The sequence below is a fragment of the Prionailurus viverrinus genome, chromosome B4 (assembly GCF_022837055.1).
Source record: "Prionailurus viverrinus isolate Anna chromosome B4, UM_Priviv_1.0, whole genome shotgun sequence".
Lineage (NCBI taxonomy): Eukaryota > Metazoa > Chordata > Mammalia > Carnivora > Felidae > Prionailurus > Prionailurus viverrinus.
Genome location: NC_062567.1, coordinates 80,848,526 through 80,872,654, shown reverse-complemented (window position 1 = coordinate 80,872,654; position 24,129 = coordinate 80,848,526). Strand labels below are relative to the sequence as shown.

At 38.1% G+C, this 24,129-nt stretch overlaps 1 protein-coding gene across 7 annotated transcripts in view; it reads left to right on the top strand.

The window, feature by feature from the left end:
* Nucleotides 1-24,129, top strand: part of R3HDM2 (R3H domain containing 2) — a 163,520-nt gene that overhangs the window by 11,251 nt on the left and 128,140 nt on the right. For 2 of the 7 annotated variants that reach the window (XM_047867932.1, XM_047867926.1), the window contains exon 1: nt 13,089-13,214. The exons of 4 other annotated variants lie outside the window; for them this stretch is intronic. The gene's annotated coding sequence lies outside the window, so the exon portion shown is untranslated. Of the gene's footprint in view, nt 1-13,088; nt 13,215-24,129 lie in introns of those variants that run through there. One more of the 7 variants, XM_047867934.1, reaches the window with a different exon arrangement.

The following is a 24,129-nucleotide window of genomic DNA, read 5'->3' as shown; positions in this document are numbered from 1 at the left end:
GAACCATGAGATCATGACCTAAGCCAAAATCAAGAGTTAGGTACTTAACCAGTTGAGCCTCCAGGTGCCTCAATTTTTTTTAATTGAAAAAAATTTTTATTTATTTTTTTTAATTAGAAAAAAATTTTTAAGTTTATTTAATTTGTGAGAGAGAGAGAGCACTCACACTGGAGGGGGAAAGAGAAAATCCCAAGCAGGCTCTGCACTGTCAGTGTGGAGCCTGACATGGGGCTCAAACCCATGAACTGCAAGACCATGACTGGAACCAAAATCAAGAGTTGGACTCTTAACCGACTGAGCCACCCTGGCTCCCCAAATTAAAAAAAAAAAAATTTAATGTTTGTTGATTCGTTTTGAGAGAGAGAGAGTGAACGAGCAGGGGAAGGGCGGAGAAAGAGGAAGGGAGAATCCCAAGCAGGCTCTGCACCATCAGCGTGGAGCCTGACGCGGGGCTCGATCTCATGAAACTGTGAGATCATGACCTGATCAAAATCAAGAGTCAACCGCTTAACTGAGTTAGCCACCCATGTGCCCTGGAGCTCATGTTTTATTATAGATTCCAAAAAAATACAGTTAACCCTTGAACAACATAGGGCACCCAGCCCCACACATGGTCAAAAATCCATCTATAACTTTCGACTCCCCAAAACTTAACTACTAATAGCTCGCTGTTTACTTGAAACCTTACAAATAACATAGTCGATTAACACATATTTTGCATATTATATGTATTATATACTGTATTCTTATGATGAAGCAAATTAGAGAAAAGAAAATGTTATTAGTAAAATCATAAGGAAGAGAAAATACATTTATGGTACTGCACCATGTTTATTGAAAATATTCACATATAAGTGGACCAGTGTAGTTCAAACCCGTGTTGTTCAAGGGTCAACTGTACATAAGCTGTAAAGTTACAAGTGTTACAAGATGGTGATAAAATGTAATAGGAAAGGAAGGAGGAGGGATGGTTAACTCTAAATGACAGGATCAGATTCAACTTTTTAGAGAAGGTAAAATTTGAATGGAGTCTCAATGGATTCTTTCATTTAACCAGCATACAGATAGCTACAATATTAGGTTCTAAGAGTATAAAAGAACAAAGAGCTTAGACAGGCCCATCAGTGATAACGCAGCCTGATAGAACGCTGAGCTTAAAGGAATGTACAAGGTGCTTTGGAAGCACAATGGAGATCTGGAAAGACTTCCTGTCAGAAGGTAATGTTCCAGCTGAATCTTGAAGGACTGGTAAGAGTTAGCCAGGTGGAAAAGTATGGGGAAGAGAGTTTTGGGGAGGAACTGTGTGTATAAAGAGTGGAGGTATAAAGCAAAGCAGCATGATGCATTTGACACACTGCAAGGAGCAGGATGTGCCTACACATGGGATGCTTGTGGGGATTAGTCAGAGAAGAGGCTAGTAAGGTAGGTAGGGGCCTGATCTTGAAGGCCTTCAATAAGCCAAAAAGTTTACGTTTTGTCTTAAACTGTGAAAACTATTGAAGGACTTTTTTTTTTTTTTTTTTTTTGAATGTGGGAACTGGGTTGGAAAATAGACTGGAATCAGGGATCCAGTTTAAGGGTAGTCAAAATAGTCCAGGTTAGAAATAGGCCTAGGGGCACCTGGGTGGCTCAGTTGGTTGAACGTCCAACCTCAGTTTAGGTCATGATCTCCCGGTTGTGGGTTTGAGCCCTGTGTCAGGCTCTGTGCTGACAGCTCGGAGCCTGGGGCCTGCTTTGGATTGTGTCTCCCTCTCTCTGCCCCTTCCCCACTCATGCTCTGTCTCTGTTTCTCCTAAAAATAAAAAATAAAACATTAAAAAAAAGAAAAAGAAATAGGCTCCATAGTGGTTCTACAAGTACACAGGATGAACAGATTGAAGAGCTATTTAGGAGGTAGAATCAGACTTGGAGGGTGTGTGTGTGTGTGTGTGTGTGTGTGTGTGTGTGTGTCCGCGCGCACACATGCATGCTTGCATGCGCATGAGTGACCAAGCAAGAGAACCAGAATGAGAGAGAATAAATAGTGGTAATTAAAAGGGATGAGCTCTTGGATGACTCCTGGTTTTCTGGGTTCCATACCAGGGTGGATGGTGACATTATTTATGAGTTAGGGAATACAGAAAGTTGTATGTCTAGAAATACAGGTAAATTTATTTTGGACTGGAAGGAAGTTAGGTGTACTGGTTTGGAGTTGGAGAGAGAATTTGAGGCTGGAGAGACATTGTGAGTCAACTGTGTATATATGCTGCAGTTGAAGTGAAATGTTGGGTCATCTAAGGATCATGTTGAGACTGAAGAGCCGAACGCTGAGGAGAGAACCTTGGAGAACACTGACAGTTAAAGGTGTGACTGGTGGCAGCGGAGTCTTGGAAGAAAATTGTGGAGGTCAGGAGGTAAATGGAAAACCAATAAAATGTGTGTGATAGGACCTTAGAGAAGAGAGTTTGAAGGTGGAGGAAGGCGAAGTCATGTTAAGTGAGGTAGAAAGGTCAAGTATGATAAAGACAGAAAAGAACTTAATGGATTTGGCATTCAGGTCATTGGTGACATCAGTGAAAATAGGGTCACTGGAGTGATGAGAGCAGAGGCCAAATTGCATTGGATTGAGGAATAAATAGAAGGTGGGAAAATAAAGGCAAATAAGCCCTGTTTTTCAAGATGATTGCAGAGGGGTGGAGACAGAGAATAGTAGGGAATGTGGGGTTCAAGGAAGAGTTTTTTAAGATGACAGATTTGAGCATATTTATATGTTTGGTGAATGAGCAAGACCATAGAGAGTGGTAATAATGGAGGGAAGTCCTGGAGTACATAGAGAAGATGAAATCCAGAACAGAGGTAGTATTATTATTTCCTTCATTAAGATGGAGGGAAAAGGTCAAGAAAGGTGTGGGGACAAATGTTTGGTGTCTGAACAAAGGAATTTGAAGGCCTTAGGTCCTTACTGTTCCTTGTGATGTAAACTTATCCTTTTGGGTTAGGGACCTGATGTGTAAAACGGGGGCCTTGAGCAGAGCCAACTCTGAATAGCTTTTGAGAGGGTAGGAGGGATAGCTGACTAGGGAGGGGTCTTGTATGGCTGGCTAGGCAGGCAAAGGTAGGGGAGGTGGTGTGAGGGCCGGAAGGCATTTCAAGTAGATAGAATAACCTGAGCAAAGACCTAGTATTAACGGATATTGTATGTATGGAGATGTAGCACTATTTTGAATAGCTGGAGAGAATATATAGAGAGCCTGATTTTATGGTAGGCTTTAAGAGTTGTGTTAAGCAATTTGGGATATTTTGAGGGAAAGAGAAACCTCTGAAGATTGTAATCAGAGAAACAGAATGTTTGTTTTACAAAAGTAACTGGTAGCAATTTAGAGAAATACTTACAAGGGATTTAGAGTAGAGTGGGAAACACTTGTTAGGAGGCTGGTGTAGTAGTCCATGCAGAAGATGTTGAAATCTGGGTAGACCAAGGTATGCTGGGTAAGAAACAAAACCCAGCTCTCAATAGCTTGAAATAAGTTTATTTCTCATTCACACTACACATCCATCAGGGGTAGGTCAGAGGCTTTCCTGTATTCAGGAATATAGGCCAACAGAACAGTTATCATCAAGAACATAGCTGGTTGCTCTGATGGAGGCCAAAAAAAAAAAAAAAAAAAAAGCTCTGGAGGTCTTGCTCCACTAACTAAATTCTTTGCCCAGAAGTGGTGGGAGTGGGGAAAGGTAGGAGCTGAGAAGATCAGATGGGTCAAGGAGATGGTGCTAGAATTTGGAAATTGGTTAAATGTGAGAGGAGAGGGAAGGAATTGTGAATAAATGACTCTCAGTTTCTGTCCTGGGTGACTGGGTGGTATTGTTAACTGAAATAAGAAAGGGCTTTAGGGGCACCTAAATATATAAAGCAAATATTATTAGACCTAAAGGAAGAAATAGGAGTACAATAATAAGAGACTTTAATAACTCACTTTCTTCAAGGGTAGAATATCCAGGCAGAAAATCAATAAAGAAACATTCCCATGAATGACATGGTAGACCAGATGGACTTAACAGGCATACATAGAACATTCCATCCCAAATCAACAGAAAAAACATTCTTCTCAAGTGCTCATGGAACATTCTTCAGGGTAGATAATATGTTAAGCCACAGAACATATCTTAATAAATTTAAGATTGAAATCATATCAAGATCTTTCCTGGCTACAATGGTAGGAAACTAGAAATCAATTACAAGAAGAAACCTGGAAAATCCACAAATATGTAGAGATAAACAACATACTATTGAACAGCCATTGGATCAGAGAAGAAATCAAAAGAGAAAAAAATACAAGAGACAAATGAAAATGGAAATACCAACATACAAAATACTAACCCTATGGGATGTAGCAAAAGTAGTTCTAAAAGAGAAGTTCATAGTGATAAATGCCTACATTAAGAATCAAGAGAGATGTCAAGTAAACAACCTAACTTTATACCTCAAGAAACTAGAAAAAGAAAGAACTAAGCCTAAAGTTATAGAAGGAAGGAAATAAAGATCAGAGCAGACATAAGCGAACTAGAGACTAAAATGATTATGGATGAAATCAATGAAACAAAGTGGGTTGTTTGAAAAAAAACAGACAAACCTTCAGTTACGCTCACCAAGAAGAAAAGAGAGAGGACTCAAAATCAGAAATGAAAGAGGAGATGTTATAACTGATACCTCAGAAAAACAAAGGATTCCAAGAGATCCTACAAACAATTTATATTCCAACAAATTGCACGACCTGGAAGAAATGGATAAATTCCTGGGAACATACATACTACTGAGAGTGAATCATGAATAAATAGAAAATCTGAACAGACCCATTTCTAGTAAAGAGTTTGAACCAGTAATCAAAAATCTCCCAAGAAACAAAACTCCAGGACCTGAAGGCTTCACTGGTGAGTTCCGTGAAATATTTAAAGTAGAATTAATACCGATCTTTCTCAGACTATTCAAAAAAATAGGAGGGAACACTTCTAAACTTATTCTCTGAGGCCAACCTAACCCTGATACCAGAGTCAGGCAAGGGAACTGTAAGAAAATAAAATTTCAGACCAACATCCCCAAAGAACACATATGTAAAAATCCTCAACAAAATATTAGCAAACCTAATTCAACAGTATATTAAAAAAATCATATACTGTAATCAAGTGGGATTTATTCCAGGGATACAAGGATGGTTCAACAGCTGTAAATCAGTGTGGTATACCACTTTAACAAAATGAAAGCTAAAAAACATGATCATCTTAAAACAAAACATGATCGTCTCAATAGATGCAGAAAAAGCATTTGTCAAAATTTAGCATCCATTAATGATAAAAACTCAAAGTAGATACAGAGAGAATGCATCTCAACATAATGAAGGCCATATATTACAAGCTTACATGGTACCACAGCTTACATGGTACTCAACAGTGAATAGCTGAAAGTTTTTCTTTGCCACTTTTATTCAGCATGGAATTGGAAGTCCTAACTGGAGCAGTTGAGCAAGAAAAAGAAAAGGCATCTAAATCAGAAAGGAAGAAGTGAAAATGTCACTGTATGCAGATGATGTGATATTATATATAGAAGACCCTAAACATCAAAAAAAAAAAAAAAAAGAATAAATGAATTCAGTAAAATTGCAGGATACAAAATCAATATACAAAAATCAATTATGTTTTGTACACTGATAATGAACTATCAGAAAGAGATGCTAAGAGGGGTGCCTAGCTGGCTCAGTCAGTTAAGCATCTGACTCTTGATTTTGGCTCAGGTCATGATTTCACGATTCACGGGTTCGAGTCCCATGTTGGGTTCCCTGCTGATGGTGCACAGCCTGCTCTGGATTCTCTTTCTCTCCTTCTCTCTCTGACCCTCCCTTATTTGCACTCTCAAAATAAACTTGATTTTTTAAGTGTTTATTTTTGAAGAGAGAGCATGTGAGCAGGGAAGGGGCAGAGAGAGAGGGGGGCAGAGGATCTGAAGTAGGCTCTGTGCTGGCAGTGGAGAGCCTACCACAGGGCTCGAACTCACAAACTGTGAGGTCATGACCTGAGCTGAAGTTGGGTGCTTAACTGACTGAGCCACCCAGGCACCCTCAAAATAAATAAACTTAAAAAGTATATATTAAGAAAATAGTCCAAAAAAAGAAAAAAGAAAGAAAAGAGTCTTATTTACAATTGCATCAAAAAGAATAAAATACCTAGGAATAAATTTAGCCAAGGATGTGAAGGGTCTCTACACTGAATACAGTAGATGTTGATGAAATAAATTGAAGATACAAATAAATGGAAAGATATTCTCTGTTCATGGATTGGAAGAATTAATATTGTTAATATGTCCATACTACCTAAAGCAATCTAAAGATTCAGTTCAATTGCTACCCAAATTCCAGTGGTATGTTTCATGGAGATAGAACAGTCTTAAAATTTGTATGGAACCACAAAAGACCCCAAATAGCCAAAGCAGTCTTGAGAAAGAAAAACAAAACTGGAATCATCACACTTTTTTTTTTTTACACTTTTTTTTTTAAGTTTGTTTTGAGAGAGAGAGAAAAAGTACGAGTGGGGGGAGGGGCAGAGAGAGGGAGAGAGAGAGGGAATCCCAAGCAGGTTCCACCTGGGCTCAGACCCACAAACCATGAGATGATGACCTGAGCCGAAGTCAGATGCTTAACCAATTGAGCCACCCAGGAGCCCTTGCATCACACTTCTTGACTTCAAACTATATAGCAAAGCTATAATAATCAAAACAGTATGGTAACAGCATGAAAATGGTCATATAGATTGATGGAACAGATTAGAGAGCCCAGAAACAAACCCAGGCATATATGGTCAATAAATTTATGACACAGGAACCAAGAATATATAATAGGGAAGGACAGTCTTTTCAGTGTTGGGTAGACTGGACAACCATCTTCTACCATATGTAAATATAAATGAAAAATGAATTAAAGGCTTTGAAACAGACCTGAAGCCATAAAACCCTTAGAGGAAAACATTGGCAGTAAGCTCCTTGACTTCTGTATTGGTGATGAGTTTTTTGGATTCGACACCAAAAACAAAGGTACCAAAATAAAAATATACAAGTGGAACTACATCTAACTAAAAAGCTTTTGCATGCAGGCGCATGGCTGGCTCAGTTGGTAGAGGATGAGACTCTCGATCTTCCGGTCTTGAGTTTAAGCCTCATGTTGGATGTAGAGATTACTTAAAAAATAAAAAAATAAAAAATAAAAAGCTTTTTGCACAGTAAGGGAAACTCAATAAAATGAACAATCTGGTAGAAAAAAAATTAGCAAATCATATCCAATAAAGGGTTAATATCCTCAAAATATATGAAGAACTCCTACAACTTAAATAGAAAAAACACAGTCTGCTTTAAAAATGAGCAGAGGAGGGGTGCCTGGGTGGCTCAGTTGGTTAAGTATCTGACTTCAGCTCAGGTCATGATCTCGGGGCTTGGCTCGTGGGTTCAAGTTCTGCATCAGGCTCTATGCTGACAGCTCAGAGCCTGGAGCCTGATTCGGATTCTTTGTCTCTCTCTTTCTCTCTGCCCCTCACCTGCTAGCACTCGGCCTCTCTCTCTCTCTCTCAAAAATAAACATTAAATGTTTTTTTAAAAAATGGGCAGAGGAACTGAATAGACATTAAAAAGTTTTTTTAGTGTTTATATTAGAGAGAGAGAGAGAGAGAGAGAGAGAGAGAGCGGGGGAGGGGCAGAGAGAGAGGGAGACACAGAATCTGAAGCAGGCTCCAGGCTCTGAGCTGTCAGCACAGAGCCTGACACGGGGCTCGAACCTGTGAACCATGAGATCATGACCTGAGTCGAAGTCGGATGCTTAATCGACTGAGCCACCCAGGGCGCCCCTAGCCACTTTGTTTTGAAGTAGACATACTGATGAACAACAGGTACAGGACAAGGTGTTCAATGTTACTAATCATCAGGGAAATGCAAATCAAAATCACAGTGAGATACCACTTTATACTATTGTTAGAATGGCTAGCATCAAAAAGATGAACTAACAAGTGTTGGCAAGGAAAAGGGAGCTTTTTGTGCAGTGTTGGTGGGAATGTAAAGTGGTGCAGCCACTATGGAAAACAGTTCCTCAAGAAATCAAAAACAGAACTAAAGGTAGAAAAAATTTTACATTTTCATTTAAAAATATGAACCAGCAATCCTGCTTCTGGATATATACCTGAAGAAAATAAAGTCACTATCTCTAAGAGGTATCTGCATCCCCATGTTCATTGTAGTATTAAACAAGAGCCATGACATGGAAACAACCCAAGTGTCTGGCAACAAATGAACAGATAAAATGTATGTGCATTCAGTGGAGTATTATGCAGACATAAAAAGAAATCCTGCCATTCGTGACAATGTGGTTGGACTTTAAGGGCATTATGCTAAGTGAAATAAGGAAAGACAAAATACTCTGATCTCATTAATGATGTGGAATCTAAAAAAACAAAACATAATTCATGGAAAAGAATGGTGGTTGCAGGGGTGGAGGTGGGCAAAATGGGTTAAGGTGGAGAAAATGTATAATCTTCCAGGTATGAAAAAAAGCCTTGGAGGTTTCATGTACAACATGGTGGCTGTAGTTAATAATACTGTGTTATATATTTGAAAGTTGTTAACAGTAGATCTTAACAGTTCTCATCACAAGAAACAGTTATAAATATGTCTGGCGATGGATGTTAACCAGACTTACTATGATCATCTTTCAATATATACGTATATTGAGTCATGTTTTACACCAGTAACTAATATGTCGATTATATCACATATATCACATAAAATGTGGGGGGGCAGATTTGGGGTTAGAAGAGTGTTGGTAGAGAGTTCACTTTTGGAAATACGTATCAGCTAATTGTGTAAATGAAACTGGAGCTCTAGAGAGAGGAAGGGATGTTTCAATCCAGGATGAGGTCACCAGGGCAAACTTGTGGAGTGATGAAGCCCCGGTAAATAGAATTTAAGAGGTACTTCTGGTTTGATGGCTTTGGATTTTAAAGTAAAGATTGCTATTTGGGGGACGAAGGCAAGCCTGTGACTAGTATTTTGAGTAAGGAGAATATAAGCTGTGAGAAGCTGCTGCTTATACCACTTACAGGTACTTCAGAGTATGTTAGCTCTGTTATTTGTGCTAAAGGTGGACTTATTTTTATTGGGCCTTAGATGGAATGCATTTTAACTTTTATTTGAAGTTGGATATATTTGGCAGTTCACAAAATTTTAATAAAGTTACTGTAACCTAGTTGCCAAGACATAGAAAGGCTAAAAATTGGTCCAGTGTCCTCATACTTACAAGAAAGTTAAGTGAACAAAGAATGTGATATTATGTAAGTATAATAGATAATAGATAATATTATGTAAGTGTAATAGATAATAGATCATTTATTTCTCACAATAATAATCCCCATGGAGTAGTACTGTAGTATCCTTATTTTATAGTTGAAGCTTAGAGTGTCTTTTGTCTGTTCAGACTGCTATAACAAAATGCCATAGACTGTGTGGCTTATCAACAACAAAAACTTATTTCTCACAGTTCTGGAGGCTGGGAGGTCCAAGGCACTAGCATGGTTGAATTCTGGTGAAGGCCTTCTTCCTGGTTCATAGCCAGCTGCTTCTCACTGTGTCCTCGCATGGTAGAATGGATAGGGATCTCTCTGGAACCTTTTTTATAAGGCACTAATCCCATTCACCTCCTAAAGGCCCCACTTCCTAATACTATAATTTTAGGGGGTTAGGGTTCAAAATGAATTTTGGGAGGACCCATGCAGACCATAACAGAGAGGTTAGGTTAAGTCATGCAGCCAGAGCATAACAGCTTCATGCCAAGGTCTGTGCCTGTAACCACCACCTGGAATTGGTTTTTTGGGACACAGCAAAATTTACATTGGATAGCTAAGAGTTTGGGTTAACGTTGTTTCTTATTTTTCACCCCCAATTTTTTTTAATGTTTATTTATTTTGAGAGAGAGAGCACAAGCATGGGAGGGGCAGAGAGGGAGAGAGAGAATCCCAAGCAGGCTCTGTGCTGTCAGCGCAGAGCCTGACGTGGGACTCAAAAACTCACAAACTGTGAGGTCATGACCTGGGCTGAAATCAAGAACCTGACGTTTAACTGAGTCACCCAGGTGCCCCAATGTTTGTTTTTGAGAGAAACAGTATGAGTGAGGGAGGGGCACAGACAGAGGGAGAAAAAGGATCTGAAGCTGGCTTTGTGCTGACAGCAGTGAGCCCCATAGGGGGCTTGAACTCATGAACCCTGAGATCATGACCTGAGCTGAAGTTGGAAGCTCAACTGACTGAGCCACCCAGATGCCCCTACCCCAGCTTTTTTATTTGGAAGAATTCTGAACCTATAGAAAAGTCGGAAGAGTGATACACTGAATATCAGTATGACATTTACCTATATTTATCAAATATTTTATTGCGTTTGTGCTCTCTCACTCTCTTTACCCCCTTCTTCACTCTTCTTTTTCTGTATCCACCTTTCTCTCTCCCTTCCCTCCCTTCCCTCCCTACACATATATACATTATTGTTCATTGTATATCAAGAATTTTTATTAGTGTTTTAGGAAATCTGGAAACTTTTATTAGCATATTACAGACATTCAGAAAACTTCACCTCAAAATTTCTTAAGCATCTATTGCCTAAAAACAAGTTGTTTTCCTGTATCACCATAATCGTACTATCAAACTTACTATCACATTCAAAATATCTTACAGTGGTATAATAGTTAATGCAATAGTCTATACTCAGATTTGCTCAATTATCTCAATTGAGATACTGCTTTATAGCTTTCCTTCCAGTCCTGGATTTAGTCAAGGATCATGTGTTGCATTTAATTGTCATTTTTGTTTTTGTTTTTTTTAGTCTGTTAATTCAGAGCAGTTCTCCCCCGTTTTTGTTTTTAATGTCATTGATATTTTTTAGAGACCAGGCTAGTTATGTTGAAGAATGTGTCACAATTTGGCTTTGTCTTGATTAGATTCAGGTTAAACATTTTTGGCAAGATGTTATGTGTGTCTCTGTGCACATAATGTCCTTTTGTTCCATTGTTGGTGATAAAAAGTTTGGTCACTTAGTTATGTTGATGTCAGCTACATTTCTTCTTTGTAAAGGTACCTTTTCCCCTTTGTAATTAAGCAGTCTATGGAATGATACTTTTAAAAACGTGTGACCTTTTCTATTCCTTAATGTTTTACTCAGTGGTATTAACATGCATTTATGATCCTTGCCTGAATTGGTTATTACATTGGTGGTCATGCAAAATGTTGATTCTCTCATAAATTCTACGTTTTCTTTTTTTTTTTTTAATTTTTTTTTAATGTTTTTTATTTATTTTTGAGACAGAGAGAGACAGAGCATGAACGGGGGAGGGGCAGAGAGAGAGGGAGACACAGAATCAGAAGCAGGCTCCAGGCTCTGAGCCATCAGCCCAGAGCCCGACACGGGGCTCGAACTCACGGATCGCGAGATCGTGACCTGAGCTGAAGTCGGAAGCTTAACCGACTGAGCCACCCAAGCACCCCAATTCTACATTTTCTAGTTGGTGGTGTTCTAAAAGGAAGAGTTTTATTTTTACTCCCCCTCCCCCTTTTTTTTTTTTTAAAGTTTATTTTGAGAGAAAGAAAGCGTGTGAGCAGGTGAGGGGCAGAGAGAGAGGAGAGAGACAATCCCAACAAGGCTCAGCCCAGAGCCCGACCTGAGTAAAGATCAAGAGTTGGACACTTAACTGACTGAGCCACACAGGTGCCCCTCCTTTTTTTGTTTTTGATGGTTACTGTAGACTTGGTATTTTTAAAAAATTCAATATGTTATAATCTATTGCTGTTAAAAATACCATATTCAGTATTAAAAATACAGCAAATTTGTTGTAAATTTGGTCAGTGGGAGCCCTATCAAACTGATTCCTATGTCCTTTTGACATGATCCACTCTGGCACTGCAAGGTGTTCCAGGTTCACTTTGTACTTTACCTGCCCCAGACCTGGAATAAATCATTTCTGCAAGGAACCCCGATTCCTTTAGTGACAAATGATTCCTTAAAAAAAATTTTTTTTAATGTTTATTAATTGTGAGAGAGAGACAGACAGAGACAGAGTGTGAGTAGGGGAGGGACAGAGAGAGAGGGAGACACAACCCGAAGCAGGCTCCAGGCTTGAGTTGTCAGCACAGAGCCCTATGCGGGCCTTGAACTCCCGAGCCATGAGATCATGACCTGAGTCTAGGAAACTGACATGAAGTTGGTTATTTATTGTATTGAACATTTCTGTTGGGAGTATAGTTTTTGTGGTTCCTTATAGAGGTCTGATGTTTTAGAGAATCCAAAAAGAGTTAGCCTTAGAATTATGATCTGGTATACCCCAATCACTTATGGTCCAATAGCTTGAGAACATATTCCACTCTGGGACTCTACATGAAACAAGATAGGTCAGTTCCTTCCACAAAAACATTTTACACTGAAGGTGAAATCCATTAAGCCTATTGGTATGTTCATTGATGTGGAAACAAATCAGTTGTAAGGAAAGTCACCATGTGCTATTAACCTGTTCTGTTGAAATATTTAAAATCCTGTCCTGTTATCCCTATGGAAGAAGTTATAACCTTTGTTTTTGGAGCAGGGGTGTTATTCATTTTCAGAAATTGTAGGTAATATTTTAATTAACACCATTACTAGCCTATCAGTTGATTATATGGCTTATATATTTACTCTTTTATGTGGATGACTGCTCTAGGATTACTTAAGAAATTAGCTGCCTGGCAACATAAAAGTTCAGATATTAAAGTGAATTGCATGCCTTCCAACTATTTCTATTACTTGTCTAAATTTAGAACCGTGTAGAGTTCCTGCAGAATTGAAATCTCTGGGGATTTTAATAGTCAAGACAGACAATATTCAGCTTTTCAGAGTAAAGAAGAAAGGTAGTTTCAAATTAATTTTTGCACTGTCACTCAGACTACTTAATTAAGACACAGAGTCCAGTGAAAAGTCAGGACTGTTCTGAGAATTTTATTTGACTGTTGCTGAAAACTTGTTAGAACCTACGCTCTGGATGTGAAAGGGATCATTTTTTTCCCCTCCTAGGTGAATTGCTGGGAGCTATCCACTATTCTTTCCTTACTGTCTCCCCAAATTATGCTTGATAAGTACAGTTCTTATACTTTACCTGGATGGATGAGGCATTCATTACATCTGAGCTAGAGATCAGGTGAGCATTATATTTGGGTACTTGTGGATGAATTTTAGGACACTGGAATTGTTTGGCATGTGTGTGAATTCAGATTTTTGTGGGATATTTTGAGGAGAAACTTATTCTATATACGTTTAACTGTACATAAAATGTGAAAATCTGTTGATGCAGTTGGTAGACTTCAACAAAAGAAATAAGAAATAAAAAGTTATTTTGAGTAACTAATTTAAATATAAGTTAAAATTGAGTAAGATTTTACATATAGAATGAATATGTGTTTACTACCTGATTTGGCAATTGGAAATGTAGGACTTTGCTGCTACTATAGTAAGAAATTTTAAGGATGCTGGAAAAATGCCAAAAAATTATTATAAACCAAGAAAAATCCATAAAAATGAAATGTATGGGTTTTTTTCACACTAGATTTATACGAATGGGGAAATGTAAACAAAGTAAAAACAAATCTATATATTACTCTCATTAAATTAAGCCTATGTGTTTTTTTTTTTCCCCCCTCCCTTTCCTTTCTGCTGGGGTTTCCATGGATGAATTCTAGAAGTGAGGGACCTTGTTCCTTGGAGAAATGAGCTGCCCTCAAAGAATTTACTGTTTATTGAGACAAAATGTTATGAAGGAGGTAGCAGGATAATTTTTATTTTATTTTTGCTTATCTCTATTTAAAAAAGGAGCATTAATTTCTTTTAAATTAGAGGGAAAATCAGTTATTTTAAAACACCTATTAAAAGAGTAAAGGGACTATAAAATCAATTCTTAAAACTTGTAAGTACTCCAGTAGACTTATTTTCCAACACTCTTGATTGGTTTTCAGTTAGATAGTGAGTTCTTTGTTTCCTGGGCTTTGAGACTATTTTTGGGGGTAAGCTGTCTTTTTATATTATAGCTGAAGTTTTTATTAAATAACTTCATATTTAACCAATCACTTAATTAACATAATTTCTGTTTAAACCTAGTAATATATAATTCTGTTTCTTTGAAAGAGTATAAAGGGGCGCCTGGGTGGCGCAGTCGGTTGAGCGACCGACTTCAGCCAGGTCACGATCTCGCGGTCTGTGAGTTCGAGCCCCGCGTCGGGCTCTGGGCTGATGGCTCGGAGCCTGGAGCCTGTTTCCGATTCTGTGTCTCCCTCTCTCTCTGCCCCTCCCCCGTTCATGCTCTGTCTCTCTCTGTCCCAAAAATAAATAAACGTTGAAAAAAAAAAAAAAAAAAAGAAAGTATAAATATGCCCATTTGAATTCTGGGAGGAAAAGCTTGTGCTTATTAGCTTGCCTAAACTTGCTGGAAACTTACCATTTTGATGTCATGAAAGGGATCCCTGTAAAATTTGAAGAAAATATTATGTGCTTTTACAAGAATAAGAACTTAATTTTAGCACGAAATAGTCCTTAGGGCGACAAGGAAGAATATTACATTTTTCCATAGGTCCCAAGTTTTTTCCAGAGACATCTTGGGTGTCATGTAAGGTACTTGGGACTATTAGAATGTTCAGCCTCATTCTAGGGCTGTGGGATCAAAAATGTGTGTGTGTGTTAAAGGACCTTGCTGGCTGGTTGTGGAGATAAAACATGAATATTTGATGATTAAAGTAACAATAGATATAATGGATTCGATTCTGTAATATAAATAGTGCAGTATAATTTAGTTGAATCTAGTTGTTCAATGCAAATACAAAAAGGAAAGAGAAAAACCAATATGGAAAGGTAGGGAAGGAGTTAGATATTGAACTGGGCTTCAAATAAAGATTAGTATCCAAATTCATTTCAGTGTTTGTATTCAGTATATATATATAAATATATATATTCAGTACATATAAAGTATATATATTACTGTATATATTATATATTCAGTATATATAATATATATTATACAATACATTATTATGTTAATGTATTATATAACATAATATTATTATAGATAGTATATATTATATGATACATATTATATATAATATGTTACTATATATAATATATATCCAGTATTTGTATTCAGTATATATATTATATAATACTAACAACAGTATATATGTGTATATAATATGTTGTATAACATATAATGTATAATATATATTCAGTATCTATTCAGTGTATGCATAATACATAATATATATTGTAATACTGTATATAATATATATTCAGTATTTGTATTCAGCATATATATAAATATATATGTAAATGTATATTTGTATATAAACAAATCTATAAAAAATATATAAGTATATATGTAAAGAGATACATGTTTATATACCTATGCAAAGATGTATATATATCTTTGCATATATATTTCTTTTTTGAGATTTGCTTTCTAAAAAACTTATGGAAAATTTCAAATGTCCAAAAGCCATGGGAATAGTAAAATAAACCTGCATATACAGTTATCAGTTTATGGTTAACTTTGTTTCATCTATTCTCCTACCAACCCCCTTCCTCCAATTGTTTTGAAGCATATCTGTGACGTATTATTTTGTTCATAAATATTTCAGTATAAATCTCTAAAAAATAAGGACTTAAAAAAATTTTTTTAATGTTTGTTTATTCTTGAGAGAGAGAGAGAGAGAGAGAGAGAGAGAGAGAGAGAGACAGAGCATGAGCAGGGGAGGGGCAGAGAGAGAGGGGAACACAGAATCTGAAGCAGGCTCCAGGCTCTGAGCTGTCAGCACAGAGCCCAATATGGGGTTCAAACTCACAAGCTGTGAGATCATGACCTGAGCCGAAGCCAGATGCTTAACTGACTGAGTCACCCAGGCGCCCCTAAAAAATAAGGACTTTAGAAAACATAGTACCGAAACCATTTCTACCTTCAAAATAATTAACAATAATTACTTAATATTAAATATCTGTTGTTCCTATTTCCTTGATTATATCATAAGTTCTTATTTATTTATTTGTTTATTTATTGATGAGGGAGAGAGAAGGGGAGAGAGAGAATCCCAAACAGACTAATAGCATGGAGCCTGACGTAGGGGTCAATCCCACAAACTGAGAGAGATCATGACCTGAGCCGAAATCAAGAGTTGGACGCTTAACTGACTAAGCCACCTAGGTGCCCTTAGTGTTTTTTTGTTTTGTTTTGTTTTTTAGAGAGAGAGTCCATGAGCAGGGGAGAGGAGCAGAGGGAGAGGGCGAGAGAATCTTAAGCAGGCTCCATGCTCAGCATGAGGGTTGACTTGTGGCTGGATCCCATGACCCTGGGATCATTGTCTGAGCCAAAATCAAGAGTCAGAAGCTCGACCAACTGAGGCACCCAGGCTCCCCTGTATCATAAGTTGTTAAAACAGCCTATCTGTTTAAAATGGCATCCAAATAAAAAAAAAAAAAAAAAAAGGGATCCAAATAAAGTCTGTACCTTATAGTTGGTCAATGTATTTTTTTAAAAGTCTCTTTATCTAAAAGATTTCCACTCTCTTTTTTTTCTTTGCAGTTTATTTGTTGAAGGAACTGGGTCATCTGTTCAGTAGTTTCCCACAGATGGATTTGGTGATTGACATCATAGTAGTGTCATGTAACATGTTTCTCTATCCTCTGTATTTCCTTTAAATTGGCAGTTACATCTAGAGACTTGACCAGATTTAGATTCACTGTTTTTGGTTAGAATACTTTATAGTGTGCTTCTGTCAGGAGAAGGTGTGTTAGTGTGTCTGTTAGTCTCATATTTTATAATGTCAACAGCCATTGATGATCATTGTTTACATTTCCTTCATTAGGGGTTATAAAATGGTAGTACTCAGATTCTATCATTTCTTCATTTATTTTAGCTGGAATTTTTTTTTTCTATAAAGAAATACTTCTTTTCATCACCTGTTTGGCACAGGAAAGGTGCGACAGACAAATGGCTTGAGCCTTTTAATTAACAGTTATTACTGTTTGCAAAAAATGAATTTGTTCACTAACATCCTGCAAAGGTGTCTGATAAGTTTTTTAAATATTGTCATTATAAACTCGGCGATTTAAGCCTATTTCTGTGTTTCAGCCAATTCCAATTTTATCTGTATTGATGTCTCATTGATTGTCTCATCTTGGCAAATGGGAGCTTCTTCTGGTTGGCTCCAGTATCTTTTTGATGTGATCCTGTTAGCTATGATAGCTTGTTTGTTTTCTGGCTGACATGATGTTCTGAAATCGTCTATTACATACCCAATCCCTGGGCGTGCATCAGCCCATTGCCCCTGAAACTCTGGTTCCTTTGTGTGGAAAAAATGGAAAATGGTTAGAGACCAGTCTGGGTGAAAGAGGTATTAATTGCTTAGTGAATTGGTCTTTGTTTCTTGCTGTTTTCAGGGAATAAGGCTAGGAAATAAGGTGCCTTTTTTTTGTTTTTTTGGATGAATCTTTTTTTTTAAGTTTGTTTATTTTGAGAGAGAGAGAGCACGTGTGCGAGTGAGAGCATGAGTGAGGGAGGAGTAGAGAGAGCACAGAGCCCAACGCAGGGCTCTCACCCATGAACCGTGAGATCATGACCTAAGCTAAAATCAGGAGTTGGACACTTAACCAATTAATCACCCAGGTGTCCCCCCCCCACCCCCCTCCCCGCCCACCAGCTTTAAGAAAGTATATCACAAGTTCATATCAGTGTTTACAATTCAAAGTGAGGACCATAGATTTTTTTTACTTAACATCTTCCATCTTACAGAGGTTTGCATTTTTCAAATTACAGACGTAATATACACTCATTTTAAGAAATTTAAATAATTCAGAATTATGTAAGGTAAAAGATGGAAGATCCTGATCCTGCCCCAAAATCACTAGTTAACCACTTAACACAATTAATTCAAAGGTTTCATAGTGGCTATCTTTTTATTTTTATGTCAATTATAGTTACCTGGCTTAGGCAGCACTGAACATACAGTTAAAAATTAGGGATTGACATTTCTTGAGGCGAGGGAAAAAAAGATGAGAGGTTATTCCTTACATGAAATGAAGATTCTTACATATTTTTAGATTTACTTTTTGAATTGGTGTTACATTTGCATGATTCAAAATGCTAAGGATAGAAAAAAAGCAGAGTGAAGTTTTTTCTTGCTTTTGTAACCCAACTAGTCAGTTCTTCTTTCCAGAGACAACTATGTGCATCCTATGTTTTTGTGCATCCTATGTTCTTATAAACATAAAGTATACATATATGTGTAACTGTGTATATATGTTGTTTCCTCCATTTTACAAAAATGGTTCTTTGTCTTGCGGTTTTTTACTTAGCAATATAACTTATAAGTACATCAAGAATAGCTTATTCTTGTGTGTGTCTACAGAGTATTACAGGATATGTTTGTACTGTTTATTTTATCATTCTCCTATTAAAGAGAAGTTTGATTTTTTCCCCCCAAGCCTTTGCAGTTACAAAGAATGCTGCATAACCTTGTACAAATGTCATTTTCCATATTTGGAATAATTAATTTTTTAAAAATGTTTTTAAAAAAAAATTTATTGTTTATTTTTTGAAAGAGAGCGACAAAGCATGAACAGGGGAGGGGCAGAGAGAAACAGAGACACAGAATCTGAAGCAGGCTTCAAGCTCCGAGCTGTCAGCATAGAGCCCGACATGGGGTTCAAACTCAACAACCCGTGAGATCATGACCTGAGCTGAAGTCAAACGCTTTAACCAACTGAGCCACCGAAGGCTCCCCTAAAAAAATTTTTTTTGATGTCTATTTATTTTTGAGGGGGGGGGAGGGGCAGAGAGAGGAGGAGACAGAATCTGAAGCAGGCTCTGAGGTGTCAGCAAAGAGCCTGATGCGGGGCTTGAACCCACAAACTGTGAGATCATGGCCTGAGCCGAAGTCAGATGCCACCCAGGCACCCCTCGAATAATTAATTATTAAGGTAAATTGCTAAGGGTGTATTCTTGTGTAAATTTTAAACATATGGTAAAATGACCTTTTTTATTTTTATTTTTTGAGAGAGGGCACAAGTGAGCGTTGGACAGAGAGGGAGAGAGAGAGAATGAATCTGAGTAGGTGGAGAGAGAGAGAGAAAGAGATAGAGAAGTGGAGTTCGCCCAAAGCGGGGCTCATGTTCATCTGAAATGGGGCTTGTGTTCACCCAAAGCAGGACTCAGACTCATGAACTGTGAGATTGTGACCTGAGCCGAAGTCAGAAGCTTAACAGACTGAGCCACCCAGGTGCCCCAGTAAAATTGCCTTCTACAAATATAGGTATTTTACATTGCCACCAGCACTTGATTCCAGATTTGAGACAGAAGATTTGGTTATGTGGATATATACAAAATAACCAATTTGAAGTTTTTTCATCCATATGTGTTTACAGTGGAGTACTGATGCCATAGACATCAGATTACATTGTAGTTTTTTTCTTTCTACATAAAATTAATTGAGTGCCTATGAAAAAATATAGTCTTTGTTCTCAACTGTAAGCAGAGATATCAGGTGAACTTTACCTAAGTTCTCTGGGCCTTGAAGGATAAGAGTGGGCAGCGGAAATTCTAAATTAGCAAACTTTTGGGGCACCTGGGTGGCTCAATTAAGTGGCTGACTTCAGCTTAGGTCATGATCTCATGATTCGTGAGTTTGAGCCCCGCATGGGGTTCTCTCCTGTCAGTGCGGAGCCTGCTTCTGTCCTCTGTCTCCCTCTCTCTCTGCCTCTCCCCATGCCCTCTCTCTCTCAAAAGTGAATAAACATTAAAAAAAATTAGCAAACTTTTTGGTCTCGGACCCTTGACCCTTTTAAAAATTATTACAGGGGCGCCTGGGTGGCTCAGTCAGTTAAGCGTCCGACTTCTGCTCAGGTCATGATCTTGCGGTCCTTGAGTTCGAGCCCCGTGTCGGGCTCTGGGCTAATGGCTCAGAGCCTGGAGCCTGCTTCCGATTCTGTGTCTCCCTCTCTCTCTGCCCCTCCCCTGTTCATGCTCTGTCTCTCTCTGTCTCAAAAATAAATAAACGTTAAAAAAAAAATTAAAAAAAAAAAAAATAAAAATTATTACAGACTCCAAAGAACCTTTTATTTATGTGGGTTATATGTACCAATATTTACAGTATTGGAAATCAAAACTAAGAAAATATTTAAATATTTATTAGTTCATTAAAATCATAGTAAGTTCCTTACATATTAATTTATATAACACATTTTTTAATGAAAAAAACTTTAAAAAATTTTTTTAACATTTATTCATTTTTGAAAGACAGAGAGAGACAGAGCACGAATGGGGGAGGGGCAGAGAGAGAGGGAGACACAGAAACAGAAGCAGGCTCCAGGCTCTGAGCTATCAGCACACAGCCCGACGCGGGGCTCGAACTCATGGACCGCGAGATCATGACCTGAGCTGGAGTTGGCCACTTAACTGACTGAGCCACCCAGATGCCCCTATGAAAAAAAATTTTTTTAAGCAAAAGATTTAGTGAGAAGGAAGGACATGGTTTTACATTTTTGCAAATCTCTTTAATGTCTGGATTAAAAAGAAGGCAGCTGGATTCTTATATCTGCATCAGCATTCGGTCTGTTGCAGTATGTCATTTTGCTTGAAGTATATGAGAAAAAATTCAGCCGCAGAGATTTGTAGTGGGAAAATAGAGAAGTATCTTAATATCTTTGGGTAATTGGATAGTCTTTGATACTGTACCCAAACTCAACATGTGGTAGTTTCTTCAAGGTTAGTTGCAGTGTAGAATCTGGAACCATGTTAATGAACTTTTGTACTTGGTGACATTAAAATTCAATTGTTTACTTTGTACATTGAATGGATCTTTTATCCATGTATGATTTTGAATCATCGTGAATTGGTCAACTGGAAAATACTGGTTTACTGAGTTACACAGAACTTCCAAATGTTTGACACAGTTCATTATTCAATTTAAAAAATCACATTCATTAATATCACCATCATTTCATTGGGAAAGTCTTAAGTATTGAGAAGTTGTCAAGCTCACAAAAGATACCCTTTTTCAAAATTTTGATTTTTAAAAGCTTGAATTTTATCACTGGCAACAAGTACTATCTCATTTGTTATCTTTGAAGGAACAGGCTCACTTTGTTCATTTCTGTGAAGACTGTTGCCACATAACAATAGTTTGCCTGTCGGTTGCTTACTCAAGAAGTAATGATATGCCATGAAAAAAGTTCAGCTTGCAGCTCAGTTGCTTTTCCTTGAGACGATTATTGTCCTTTGATTGATATGCTGCAGAACTATAGACTTCCATTTTTCATTTAGATTATTAAAAAGATGTACTCAAGAGTGGAAATTTAATAACATTATTAATTTTTACTGTTTGCTCAAGGAATGTATAAGTAAAGTTTATCTTTCCTTTTTTAAACTGCAGGTGTTGGGTGGTACTAGTATAGTTCGATACCCCTGCCTTGATTTATGCTAAGGCAGTGGCAGTTATACCTACCATTTCACCATGGTAAAAAAAGGCATATAACATCTTAGTATTATTATGAAAAATTAGATCTTGGTGTTATGAAAATAGCGGACCTCTTAGATTTCCTGAGACCATACTCCACGAATTGCTGTTCTAGGTAGAGCACGATTACATAGCCAGAGATACTGAGGTGACAAAAAAAGCATCGGTTTCAAGGTCAACTATAATTTGTTATGAAACTCGGGATATATGGAGAAAAGGAGAAAAGGTAGTCAGAGGCCAGATTATAAAGGAATTTAAGTATCCTGCTAAAGAGTGCTGAATTTATCCTATAAAAAATGGAGAGTCTTTGGAGGATTTTTAAAGAGGGGAGTGTGTGTGGTAGGGGTGTTGGTGGTTGCTGCCATCAAATTTGTTTTTTTTTTTTTTTTCAAAATGTGGCTGTTTTTATTGATCTGAAATACTGATATAAGTGAAAACTGTTATATGCAAGCAGCCTTCCGGTGAGCCTCCTTTGGCAACCACTCTCCCACCACCCTTCTCCCATCAACCTTCTCGAGAAATCAAATTTGTATTTTTTAAAGATCACCCTTATCACAGTGTGTCTTGTAAGGAGGACAGTGGAAAATGATGAGGTTTTATTTTTTTTTTTTTTTAAATTTTTTTTTTTTTTCAACGTTTATTTATTTTTGGGACAGAGAGAGACAGAGCATGAACGGGGGAGGGGCAGAGAGAGAGGGAGACACAGAATCGGAAACAGGCTCCAGGCTCTGAGCCATCAGCCCAGAGCCCGACGCGGGGCTCGAACTCACGGGCCGCGAGATTGTGACCTGGCTGAAGTCGGACGCTTAACCGACTGCGCCACCCAGGCGCCCCAAAAATGATGAGGTTTTAAATGAAGGCATTGACTTGGCCGTGGAGCCACAGAAGGCCAGGCTGTACAAACCAGTGCAGACGTTAAAATGTGACCTTCCTAAAGCAGAACTAAGCCTAGCAGCATCTGTTGGTTGGCTGGATGGTCAGGCGCACAACCAGCCGCGTCCATCATTGTGTCACACAAGCTAATCCCTCAAATACTCTTGTATTGGCAGAATCACTATTCTGACTTTTATTACCATAGTTTTATCTGTTTTCGAATTTCATGTTAATAGAATCATATAGTAGATGATCTTTTCTTTCTTACTTACCATTGTCTTTGATTCATGAGTGTAGCTTCCTATAGCAATGGTTTTTCTTTTATCATTGCTACAGAGTATTTCATTTTCTGACTGTACCGTCAGAAAGAGAGAGAGAGAGAGAGAGTGGGAGCTGCCGAGGGGCAGAGAGAGAGAGAGACAGAGACAGAGACAGAGACAGAGACAGAATCCAAAGCAGGCTCCAGGCTCTGAGCAGTTAGCACAGAGCCCAATGCGGGGCACAAACCCATGAACTGTGAGATCATGACCTGAGCTGAAGTCAGATGCTTACCTGACTGAGCCACCCAAGGGCCCCTGATGTGTAGAGTATCTTTATATGCATATTGACCTTTTAAGGATCCTCTTTGGTGAGGTGCCTTTCAACTCTTGTCCATTTAAGAAATTGGGCTATTTGTCTTTTTCTTATAGATATATAGATCTTTTTTGTATATGTTGTATATGAGTCCTTTGTGGGATACATATATTTGCACGTATCTTCTCCAGGTATTTAAACATGGACTAGATGCAGGAACAAATTTATTAATCTGGGTGTTTTGCTGGGATTCTGTGGTATATGTCTTATCAGTTAAAGGTGGTTCTGTATCTTATTCTTTAGAGATTCTAGTTTCCTTTCATGATGGGAATGTACATGCTGCTTTTGAGTGTGTCACTATTGATGTTTTGAATTAGTCTCAACTGATTGTGGGTGTGTCTGTTATATTGCTGTGGACCAAACCACTCGAAATCTTAATGGCTTAAAACAACTATTTGCTTATGATTAAGTGGGCTGGCAATTTAGGCAGAGTTCATCTGGCTTGCCTCTATTCCACATGATATTTGCTGGGCTTACTCATGTGTTTTGATCAGTTGGCAGGCTGGCCAGGGGCTGGTTGTACTGAATAGCCCCACTCCAGCATTGTCCATCATTAGGCTGGAGCTGTCATCCAGAGTGCTGTGGCCTCTCCTGCAGTCTGTCTTGCATGGTGACTAGGTTCCAACAGAACAAGAGTGAAAGTTGAAAGGTTTCCCTAAGGCCTGGGCTCAGAAATTGCACAGTGTCTTCATGTTGCATTTTATCGACCACAAGGCCAGCTCAGATGCAAGGGGTGACGAAATGAACACCACTTCTTTTGTTTATTTTTGAGAGAGAGAGAGTATAAGCAGGGAAGGGGCGGAGAGGGGGGACAGAGGATCTGAAGCAGGCTCTGTGCAGATAGGCTGACAGCAGCAAGCCTGATGTGAAGATCGAACTCAGGAACCGAACGGCAAGATCATGACCTGAGCTGAAGTCGGACGCTTAACCGAAACCTAGCCACCCAGGCGTCCCTCAACTCCACTTCTTGATGGAAATTGCTGCAAATAATTTGTGGTCATGTTTGATCTACAACATTGCGCTTCCTTGTTTGTTTGTTTCTTTCTTTTTCCTTTTGTCTCT